We start from the raw sequence: 12,424 nt of genomic DNA, 5'->3' as shown, positions 1-12,424 counted from the left end.
CATTTTTGATATACTGCACATGCGTAAAGGACGTGTTCCCACCCTTACACAGTACATTAGTGCTGTGCAGAGGTAGCAACAGAGATAGCGGGATCTCAATTGCTTTTATTAACATATCTTGGTATGTTATATGAGGTGATGAACTCGTATAACATAGTGAGATATATTAAAAAGGCAGCAGAGATCTTGCTTTCTCTGTTGAAAAGAAGATCTCCATTGCATTTTTTATGATATCTTGCTATGTTATACGAATTCTTCAACTCGTCACACATAGAGAGATATGTTCAAAATACAGCTGAGATCTTCATTTCCCCATTGCTATCTCTGCAGGCTGGAAATACACACAGGTGATATACAAATGGAAATAGCACGAGCATCTGGACCTTTTTCCATCTGCATACTCTCGAAGTTACAAAGGGCACTCTGTTTGGGCTGGCCAATAAGCATACTCATTTCTGTATGTTAATGGCCAGTCATTGTATGATATAAAATTAAATATTTAAATACACATTTATACTTTTACGTTTGCCTTTCATGACATCTCCCTATGTGATTTGATTACATTATATTCTTGTGTGGCTATACTGTATGGGGCATGTGTGTTTATATGGGGGGGTTCACATCTTTTTGACACTGACATCCCACTTTTGGAACTGCTACTCTACCCTGGTTGACAAAAGATAATCGCTACATAATTTACATTTCCTAAAATAATTTTAACACTAGTTTCACATGATAAAATATATTGCTTGTCCTGGCATTCACACCCTGCATACCTGCATGTAAAGTTGTAACTCTAACTACTACACTATAATGGCATGGACATTTTCCTTATCTATTTTCATTTAACTTCTATGGGATGTTTAAGCTGTAATGTAAACACCCACCTAGCATCCCTTAGGGCATTATATACAAGGATATATTATTATTATTTTCTGTAGGTTATGGGGTGTATTGTGGTGTTCTGACAACTACTTGGGACTGTGTTTGTGACATACTGCAATAACTGAGCTTTCAAGATTCTGTACATGTTTCATGCCGATGCATGACATGTACAGTATGGGCTTTATGTATTTTGTGGGGCTGGGGTTGTGCTTGTGTACACCTGGGGGATTTATCCCCTGTTATGTGTGCATTTGCACACATTTCCTGCTTCTGTAGACTGCAGAAGTGCCGTATGGTGCTTTAGAAATACAGGGGGTGTGTCACAGAGGCTTGGATACACACCCTTGTATTGCTTTCCTACTGCCGGTTTTTTTTTTCAGTGTCCGCAGACACTGAAATGCTCTATTTTGCATTTCAATGTCCATGGACACTGAAATACTGGCATCATATTATGCAAGTACAGCTTTGGAAGTGCTATACAGAACTTTCTGAGCACAGTGGGCATATTTAGTGTCTGTGCACTGCATGGACACGTCCCCTGCACTCGCACACAGAACCGTGTCTGTTTTAGAGCACGGCAGCGCACCTTCATACATATGCATCGCGCACTGCTGTGCTGCATGGGAACAGTCCCTTCTGTGCATGAGGAGTATTTTTTCAAGGCAATTCCAAAAATTATAGAGGATAGTACATATTGTACAGAAGTGTGCTCTAAAATAAATGACACAGGATAGAGTGAATTACACATAGTAAACAGATTGAATAGAGCATGTTTTACAACAGAAGCATGAAGACTTGATAGACGAATTTGAGATTCTTTAAGTATGTTTGTAGTTATCAGTGAATGGAGAAAAATAAATGAATTCCAAGGATTAACGCACTTGGAATTAAAAATTCAATTTCTGAAAGAAAGTAGAATTACATTCTTGTCTGAGCAAAATTCAAAAGTAAAGAAAGAAAGAAATTCATTTTTATTTATCTCAAAGGATTTAAATGTTGAGTCAAAAGTGTAATGTAAAAAGCTGACAAAATAATAGTTTCCAAAGTATTTGGAAAATAAAAGAGTAAATGCTTGAGAAGATACATGGATCACATTTCGGAAGTGTAAAATGCAATGCAGAAATAAGCATTGGCCTAAAATGCTGACTTAGAATATGTACGGGAAAGTTGTGCCATATATATATTACGTACTATTGCGAGTCAATGGATGAGGTGCTAGCATTCATAGTTCCAGGTCTTCTGTGGGGCATTATAAGACTGATCTTTCAGTTTAATGAAGCAATCTATCTAATACAAAAATATGACTATCCCAAATTCTGTAAAATAATAGAAATGACACACAAAATTATTAACCCAAGTTCTTTGAAATATTTCGTCAGGGGTGGAATATTAGTTTATGTTTTGGCAATTTCATCTAGATGGTGGGATCAGTCTTGTTTTACATAAATGGTCTTTTTGAGACTATTTGGACATTATACGTACTTATCCCCTTCCAGTGGTCACATTCTTTGTGGATCATTTAAGGGGTAGTCAGGAGTTTAGATCATCCATACAAGGGGTCATGGTGAGATCCAGTTTCATGCCCTAATACAAGACAATCCATTTGGCAGACTTCGTTTTGTCACTACATGGGCTCTTGCTAGATAGTAACCCCTTGCATTGTTATAATGGGGTGACATTTAGTTTCAGTTGCCACTAGTATTTAAAGGTTGGCTAGTGGGATTCAGTATGTAACAATAAACACATACAATTGACGTAATGTAGGTATGTTTGAAATCTGGGTTCGTTTTAAGAAAAATTTATAAAATACAAATAGAAAAAGAGAAAAAGTAAAAAACAAATACAACAAATAACAAATAATATGTATTTTAATTATGCCTTTTTTAAGGCATTATTTAGTGGATTGAAGAACAATTGTATGTTGTAACAATGACATGATGTTTTTGTTTTAATGTTTTATAATTGAAACAATTCTATATATGAATGTAAGACATTATGTTTACGTTTTTTACATCATTTCCTGTTTTATGGACATAAAACCAGGATGTAGGGAGGCGTCCTGGTTTTTCTGAAGAAGTCCACGAAATATTAAAGTGGAAGAAAGCTAAAAAGAAAGATTTGCCAGTGTGGTCATTCTACTCTTCACTACAGTCGTTGGTTTAGTTTACACTCTTTGAAATATTTCAACAGGGAGACTAAACAAATTCATGTTTGTTCAGAGCACTCTTCTTCTTTCGGCTTTTCCCGGTTAAGGGTCGCCACAGCAGACCATCTGTCTGCTCATGATTGGCAGTAGAGTTTTATTGTGTCGAGTTGCCAGCCTGGCACCCAACCTTCCACAGAAGGCACACACACCCACACATTCACATCTAGGGCCAATTTGGAGTGTCCAATCCACCTACTGCATGTCTTTGGGATGAAACCGGAGCACCCAGAGAAAACCCACGTGACCACAGGGAGGACATGCAGACTCCACACAGAAGGCATCCCAGCTGAGAATCGAATCAGAGAACCTCTTACTGTGAGGTGGCAATGCTAACCGCTGCACCACCGTGGCCACCCATTTGTTCAGAGCACTAAGGTCTGTATTTTAAAGTCAGGGGATACTTGACGTCATCATATCTAACAGTGGTCTGTAGAATAAAGGTTAGCATTTCAGAAGGCTTCTGCAAGATTGGAGACTGACTGTGAATTCAAATAAAAACATCCAGTCCACATTTTCCACAGTGAAATAGGAAGTGTTGAAAACTATCCAAGGTGTTAAAAATCATGATAAACAGCAGTTGAAGTAGATGTGAAGACTGTCATCCTTGTAGTTTTTAGATGATATGAATACTTCATTGCAGGGGTCTTTTATCATTTCTGAATAATATTCACGCTTCGATTTTTGTCTAATTGAGACAACCTTTGTGTCTCTACTGTTTATTATTTGCATTTGGTGACGTGATTACATGTATTTCTTTGTGTAAATTTGCTGACTGATAGGAGGCGTGCATCTTTCTGTATTTTCAGTCATCAGTGGATTTGTTTAGTTCTGCTTATTAGACTTGTTTGGACATTGTCGACATTGCTAAAAACATTCTTAATGTTCTGTTTTCATATCAAACTATAAAGCTTGATAATTTAAACTTTACTCTATTGAGACAAATTACTGAATTCCTTAGAGAATTTTGAGAATTCTGGACAGTTATTAATGTTTTTGTGAAGTCACAACTCATGATGTTTGTGCAAGCCTAGTTATGTTCATATGCCAACTTTCCTGTAAGTATTTGGTGCTGCACAGACATTTTGCATATATGGATCGAAACATGACTTGTTTTTATATTTATTTTGTTTGATTTGTCTGCCTTTGTAGTGCATTGCTTTATTTGCCATGGTGTTAAAAAGTGAGTATATTATATGTAGAATTCTATGGTATTTTTTGGTTGCATTTTGGCTGTTTCTTTAAAGTGCTATTGCTGTAGCAGTAGATTTTGTTATTGCATGCTCATTTTATTTGGGAGTTCTTTACTTACTTAATATGATTTCAGTGTATACACATAGAGGTTCATAGGTTCATAGGTAGGTACTAGGCTCTCAGCCCTGAGGCCTATATAAGCCTTGCCAAAAAAGTTCCCTGGCTTTTGCCACCAAAGAAAGTTATTTTCCTGCACCCCTGTCTTGCAGAGCCACAGAAGTGATCCCCGGGGTGAATTTCCTATTTCCCATCCAGTTGTCGAAATTTTTCTTAAAGAGAGCTAATGAGGAGCTTTGCTTGACATGAATAGGTAGTCTGTTCCAGAACAAGAATAGTCTCTGGGACAGGAATCTATCCCTCCAGCATGTTCTGTTTATTATGGTGGCAAGATTTAGGGACCTGGAGCATGTGGCTCAGATGGATTGGGGTTTCTTTAAGTGTAGCATCTCCAACAGATCTGGGCTTGAAATGGCTTTGTATTTTAGGCAGAAATTGCCTCTGAGTAGGTGATAAGTGATGGAGTAGAGCTGGAGTTTTTTAGATGGTCTGCGTATGGCATTTGTTTGAGGTGAGTAATCCTCTTAGTGAGGAATTTCTGTGGCCTTTCTAGTTGTTGTAGATGTCTTGTGAGGTACATGCCAAACAGGGCTTGTACTCTATAATAGGTCTGATGAGGGATGAGTAGAGAGGAACAATGACCTCTTTTTTTATGGAGGTGAATCCCTTTGTGATGAGATATGCCACGTAGAAGGATTTCCTGACTACTGTGGTGATGTGCTTATCAAAGGCGAGACTACTGTCCATCTGTGTCCCAAGGTCTCTTATCACACTTTTGGTGTTTAGTAGTCTATAGCATATGTGATAGTTCATGGGGACAGTGTTTTTCCCAAAGGGGATGAGCTTGAGGCCATGACTTTGACACCAAGCATTAGTCTCAATGAGGCCCCTTTGTAGAATGTCCACATCATTAGGCTATTCTATTATGGCACCTAGTTTGCAGTCATTAGCTAAAGACCTGCTGTATTAGCCTGGACTTCTGAGAAGTAGATGCAAAACAGGAGAGGACCCAGGACTGAGCCCTGTGGTACTCCACTTGTCACTGGTCTGAAATTGGATTTGGAGTCGGCTACTTTCACTGTGTGGGGTCTGTCAGTGAGCCAGTTGGCCACCCATCTTATGACATAGGGATTTATGCCCAGTCTAGTGATTTTTTTCTGTAATTCCAGAGTGGGGGGTGGTGTCAAAAGCCTTGGCGAGGTCAAGATAGGTTATGTGCACCACCTTACCCTGTCCATGGCTCTGGTGACTGCTTCAAAGAAGTCAATCAGGTTTAGGAGACATGACCTACCTTTTACAAACCCAAACTGAGTGGGGTCCAGAGTTTGTAGGTTACCTATGTCCTTATTTATAAGCTCCAAGATGATACGTTCTATGGCCTTGTAGACCAGGCTCATCAGGCTAATGGTACGGTAGTTCCCGGGTCCATGGTGGCACCCCCTGTGTGGAGTGGGATAACCATTGCTGTATGCCATTCAGTAGAAAGCCTGAAGTGAGGCTATGACTGAACATGGTACTTAGGTGGGGTGCCAATTCATTCTGTAGTTCGTGCAGAATGCAGCCTGCGATGTTGTCAGGTCCCATGCATGCTGTGTTCTTGGCTTTGGAGAGTGCAGTCTTTACTTGTGCAGCCGTGATTAAAGGGTCTTTGCATTCTTCTAATACAGTGATGGGCCCTTTGAGGGGTGAGGGGGGGTGAAGTTTGCACTGAACCTATCTGCCAGGATGTTGGCAATATCAGTTGGTTCTGTATATCAAGAGCCATTGTGCTGTAGCTCAGACAACTCATTTGTCTAGTTTACTTAAATAATAAGCATTTTACTCTAATATGCAACTTTATTCTTAAGTTATTTCACATGTCATAATAAGCATTCCAAATTATCAGGGACCATATCGTAAGCAAGCAATAGTGCCCAATAGGTTGGAGTTCTACTGTGTAAATAATACACTGCCAGAGATGTTATGAGGCCTTCTGATGAAAGCAGAGGGCCTCTGCAACACTGAAAGGGAATTATTTACACAGTAACACACACCCAGGAGGGCATTATTGTGCTTAGAGAATGGGCCATCTGTAAGATTTTTGTGTTTTATTTATTTTTATTATTATATTATTATTTGTTTTAATCTATATTTCTGATAAAAAATAGCTCCTCTACCTAATGTTTCAAACTTCGTTTTGGATGAAGTATTTTACATCCAAACTCCTAAAATTTCTGGTTTGTCATCAATCATTGAGGACTAAATTCACTAAATAATGACATACATTTCAGTTTCAGACTTTATTTTAATGGACATTAAAACAAATCCTGTTATTCTATCAACTTTCAAATTTTATAAGAGCAATATTTAAAATCTGTTCCTATTTTTGAACCTTCCTTCCTCCTTTATTTTAGGCTTTATCCAGATTTCTTGAGCCAAGAGGTTGAGAAGTATGCATACCTCTTTACTGCTGCTACTGCTAGATTGGTCTCTGTCTCTCACACACAAATACAGTTACACTTTCCTGCACAGAAGCATGCATACACTTGCACACACAGAGAGAAACTTAAACACATGAACACCTATGTGGGTGCATGAGCGCACACACACACACGCACACACACACACACACACACACACACACACACACACACACACGCGCGCACATATATGCACACACAAGCGCACAAACATTTTTCTTGCTTTTCATTAATATGCAATACCATGATTAAATCTCCCTCACTATACTAAACTATATGTGACATATACACTTACAGCCGGATTCTGCAAGCTCTGCATGGAGTGCCTGAATAGTGCAAGAGCTGCTGCATGCAATATGTCCACCGAGCAATCCAGGAATGAGCCACTGAGATGTGCACGAGCACGCCTACAACTATTCCCACATGGACACAACTGCTATATGCTAATTACCTCATTTGTTGGTGAAAACCTGCATATGAGGTGAATTACCGATCCAGGAAGCAGGCAAGTGTCTGTGGAGGAATAGTGTAACCTGCAGAAATGTATCCGGTTACTAACCGAATACATTTCTGCAAATTACAAAACGGAGGCATGACAGCTCTAAAGAAAGCATGTATTCAATGGAGTAGGCATGCCAATGGCTAAATATATGGCCATTGGCATGATAAATTGTTGCAAAAGTATAAAAAATAAAAATGTTTTGGACAATTTCGGCCGTTTAAGCATAGAGCAAAGGTGCACAAATGGGATCGGGCTGAAAATAAGAAAGAAGTTGGAAATAAGCTTTTAAACCCAAATCAGCATTTTGCCATATCAGTCAACGGCATCCATAACACAACAATACCAGGGAATAGTTGCTAAGGGGGAAGGCTCAGTGTGAGTGTGGTAACTATGAATTAGCATTCTGTTGCATGCAAAAGAGGGGATTGATACTGAATCACAGATTTCCTCTCAATGTTAGTTTGCACCCAACAGTGTAGGTGCAGCAACACCATTGTATAAGTGTAAGATGTAGATGACCTCATAAGGGGGAGTGTCATGCTTGCTGTAAGCTTATTGGAGCTGTGTGGCTTGTGTTTGCCCTTAGATAAGCAAAGCTAAGGAAGCGGGTGTGTCTGAGGCTGCCTAGCAGTATTTACATTGCCTAAATGGGTGTGCGCACTGCCCGCTGAGTTTTAAACAAACAAAAAAAGAAAAAACACAAAATAGCAACTCTGCTTGCATCTGAGCACTGGGTATGCGCAGTGTGCCTCAGAGCTTAAACGGGAAGGAAATAGGAAGGGAAAACAGCAGTAGGAAGGCAATCAAGCAGAATTAACATAGCTGGCAGGTGAAATGTATCAGAATCAGCCAATTACACATGGAACAGCCCAGCACACTACTATAAACTATGCAAACACCTCCCAGTCTGGTTTTTCCCACAAATTCTACACCACCGGTGTACACAGACGGGGGGAATTTTACCTGACAAAACTAACAAAATGTTAGGGGCTGCTGTCTCTCTCATACATCAATATGTGGAAGAGGCTGAGGGTGGTGAGGATGTGAATGCTGATGACCATCCCACAGTGAGGAGAAGGAGAAGAGTGTATAGACCTGAGGTAACCTACCAGGGGCTACATGAGCTGGAGATAGTAGAGTGCTATAGGGTGGGCAGGGACCTCCTACAGCAAATTGTTGAGCTGTGCAGGCCATGCCTCACACACAGAACAAACAATGGGGAACCCATCCCAGTGGATACCAAGGTATGTGTAGGATTAAGAATATTAGCCACGGGTACCTTCCAAAGGGCAAATAGGGATATCATGGGGATCTCACAGGCATCAGCATCCAGGGTACTCCAACAGTTCCTGGATGCCAAGTCAGCGCATGCCGGTGAGCACATACATTACTTCAACAACCGTGAGGCGTTGACCAGCAATATGCGTCTCTTCTTCCAAATAGCAGAATACCCTGAGGTAGTGGGTGGTATATACCGCATGCACATACACATCAAAGCACCACCCGGTAAACAGGGTAGGGTCTACATAAACCGCAGAGGCTTCCCCTACATCAACTGCCAGGTCATGTGCAGTGTCCAGGGCATTATTCTGAATGTGCATGCTGGCAGTCCTGGAAGCTATCAAGATTCCCACATCTGGCATGTGACACAGCTGTACCAGTCATTTGCCAGTGGGGACATCTCATATGGCCACCTAGTGGGGGATGGTGGCTACACACTGGAGCCGTGGCTGATGACACCCCTCAGAAATGCAAACACACCTGAACAAGAACTCCATAATGAGGCACACGCACACACCAGTATCATAATAGAGTATGCCTTTGGGATGATCAAGTCATGGTTCCGCTGCCTGGACATATCCGCTGGAGCCTCGTAGTACTCTCCAGTTACATGTATACAAATGTTCATAGTATGTGCCATGCTACACAATATGATCCTGTGGAAACAGCTGCAGCAGGAGCAGCATGGGGCAAGTCCACATAGCCCCCCTCACCATTGCCAAGGCCATCATAGGCAAAGAGGGACTCGGAGGAGGAACTTCCTGAGCTTGCCCATGTAGGCAGAAGGAGGGGTGCCCAGTATGCCCAGGCCTTGGCAAAGAGGCAATGCATAGCACATACACTGATACAGTAGGGACCCAGGGAATGACACTTCTATCTGACTCGCACATACAGTAAAAGGGATGCCAACCATGACACTACCTGTGCTTTATTATATATAGGGAGTGTATTATGTGCATCTGACATAGTCAGCCCTCCAGCACCATCCTCAATACCGGCACAGCCACAAGGTAAGTCAGTTGTCCTATCAGTTGCTGAATGGAGTATTGTGTTCTGATAGTTGTATCTATGGTATGGATGTGAGCATGCAAGGGAATTGTGTGGCTGAATGGGATGGCAGCAGATAGTGTACACCTATATGGGTAGCATGAAATCCATAACAAATACTGCTGTCAACATACTAGACAGTACTAGACAAGGTGACAAATCCCACTGCAGTACATGTGTTGGCCCAAATGTGTGTCCATAGGACACACACATGCTTGTCAGTGTGTCTCACATACACACCAACAGCCTCAGCCAGCAAGACAGCAATACCCATGTCAGAAATCATCCATACTCACTGTCCAGATGTCAATATTTGTCACCATCTGAAAGATGGACATGCCATGAATGTGGGCCCATACATACACAGAGTACACAGGTGGAAGTACCCTAGATAGAGTGCAGATAATGTAACTGTCAACTGCACAGAACTTTGGAATTGTACATACAGGTTAGCAGCACATTAGTTGCCTGTGTAGTACGGAATACTGATGTAGTCTGGACAATCACTGGCAGACCATACAAGGCATAGTTATGAAGTAATGAGAGACTGCCTATGTCATTGCACAAGGCAGCATAAGGGGAATGTCCCAGGTATATCTGTGAGTTAGCTACAAGTAGCTTCCATATCACACATGCACTCTGCTCACCACTGCCATCAGCCACAGGTTTATCACAGGTCATACCCTTGCTTTTGTGAATGAGTACAGTATGACCCCACTTCTGTATTAGAATACCTGTAGAATGCAGCATGCTGAAGAGGTGTACTATGCAGGTGTGTCCCTAGCTGTAAGCAGCACCCTGCATGCATCTGGACCAATGGGTCAATATGTATAGGAACTATTACCATTAACACCTCACACACTTACCCTGTCACCTCAGGGGAATCCACTGGCTCGAAGCCTGGGAAAGTAGGAATGACAGAATGCACTGGCCTGCAACAGATGGCCTGCATCACTACCAAATGGCCTATAGTCCTCTGTCAAAGGTCTGTACCTCACCTATAGTGCCAATGTATGTTATCTCATGGGGTCCCAAGTAACAAACTAACACAGGCAATAGAACACAAATGCAAGGCCATAATGACAAATCCCAGTAGTATGCCCCCCATGTCTTACTGCATGAACTGTGGACCAACCCATAAATACTACTGGGATGAAGGGATAAATATAGGGATACTTAATAGATATTGCTCACAAAATGTTAGGATGAGGATAGAATAATAGATTGGGGGGGTGTAGATGCATGGACGTCATGGAGTGTGTGAAGTCTGAAACTCTGATGTGTGCTCATACTTCCCCTGCCTGCAAACCCAGTAATGGGTGGCTACAAACCTGCTCGTAAATCACAATGTGAAGGGGAACTGACCAGATATATTAGCCCTGCCTCTGGGTAACCTGGGAGAATCTGTACAGCTGAGAGGTATGGCCACATCAGGATATGGCCTTCTGTTAAGTTGATATATGTACAACTAGGGGATCCTCAGCCACCATACTACCAAGGTCCTGGACCATGTACACAGAGCTGTCAGAAAGTGTCTGTAGCTACCCCTCCAGAAAGCAGGAGTGTGCAAGAATGTGTAGGCTGCGGACCACAATACTGGACTCAGCTTCATTCATCTTGTATTTCCCAGTAAATAACTGTGAGCAAATAATTATATCTGTCAGTAGTCAATGACATATGCCTGAATATCTCTGTTAACACTAACCATATAACACAAGCAGCACAGACAGCAATAGTTCCAGTATTCATTTATTTGTTGCCCATTGTGACTCCATATTGTCAGTCTATCTACAGATATCCTGCAGAAATATGTTGCTATCTGTAGGTTGAGAACACCAAATCCTGGACTGGAGTACAACCCTACCTGGAATGGACTCACACACTCAATACAGAAGGTCATACTGGGCATGCTCCTACACTTAGAGAAACGAAGCCCATGTTTGACAACACATTGGACTATACATATCTGTCATTTGCAGATGTCTGTGCACACACACCAAATTGTAAACCATTTATGCTTCACTCATACATTGGATAAGAATACTCACACATATCCAAGGCTAACACACTATAATATGTCAAACATGCACACAGAGAGATATGGGGAAAACAGACTCAGACAGTGACAGATACAATTCCATTATAAGGCCTGTCCCACCCACTACACATCCAATTGGCTGATATCGCATGATGTGCTGATGTCAATCATTGTAGACATTCATTTTGGTAGCCCTCAGCCCTATAGTGTCTTTGATGCTTGTGATAACTGTGTAACACAATAGTAAAAACCAGTATTCATGTAGCATTTGTATACTCAGCCCTGTCAAATGAAAAGATGTGCGTCACTGAGTGTGTTTGTATGTTTCCAGAGGAATGATTTATGGCCCATTCACACACATTACACTTCCCATTGCCCATGTTAGCACTCCTGTTGATGTCAGTCACCTTGAAATAACCCTTTGGCCAAGCTTTAGTCCTGTAAGCTCAGTGGTGTTGTTATAACTGTATAATATCATAGCGTAGTAAGCTAGTTAGAGAGGAGTTCTAATCCTGGCCCTGGCAACTATGAAAATGTGTGTGCTTGTGTGTGAGAGTATATGTGTTTTTGTTGACACCTGCTTTTGTGTTCATTCACACTTACTGCACTTCCCTCCTTTAGCATTGCAGCTGATGTCACTCAACTTCAATAATACCTTTAGACAATTTTCCAACATATAACCATCGTGGCACTTCCGA

Source organism: Protopterus annectens, chromosome 1.part2, assembly GCF_019279795.1.
Source record: "Protopterus annectens isolate FY-2018-M chromosome 1.part2, PAN1.0, whole genome shotgun sequence".
NCBI lineage: Eukaryota > Metazoa > Chordata > Ceratodontiformes > Protopteridae > Protopterus > Protopterus annectens.
Note: the sequence above shows the minus strand (reverse complement) of the source record.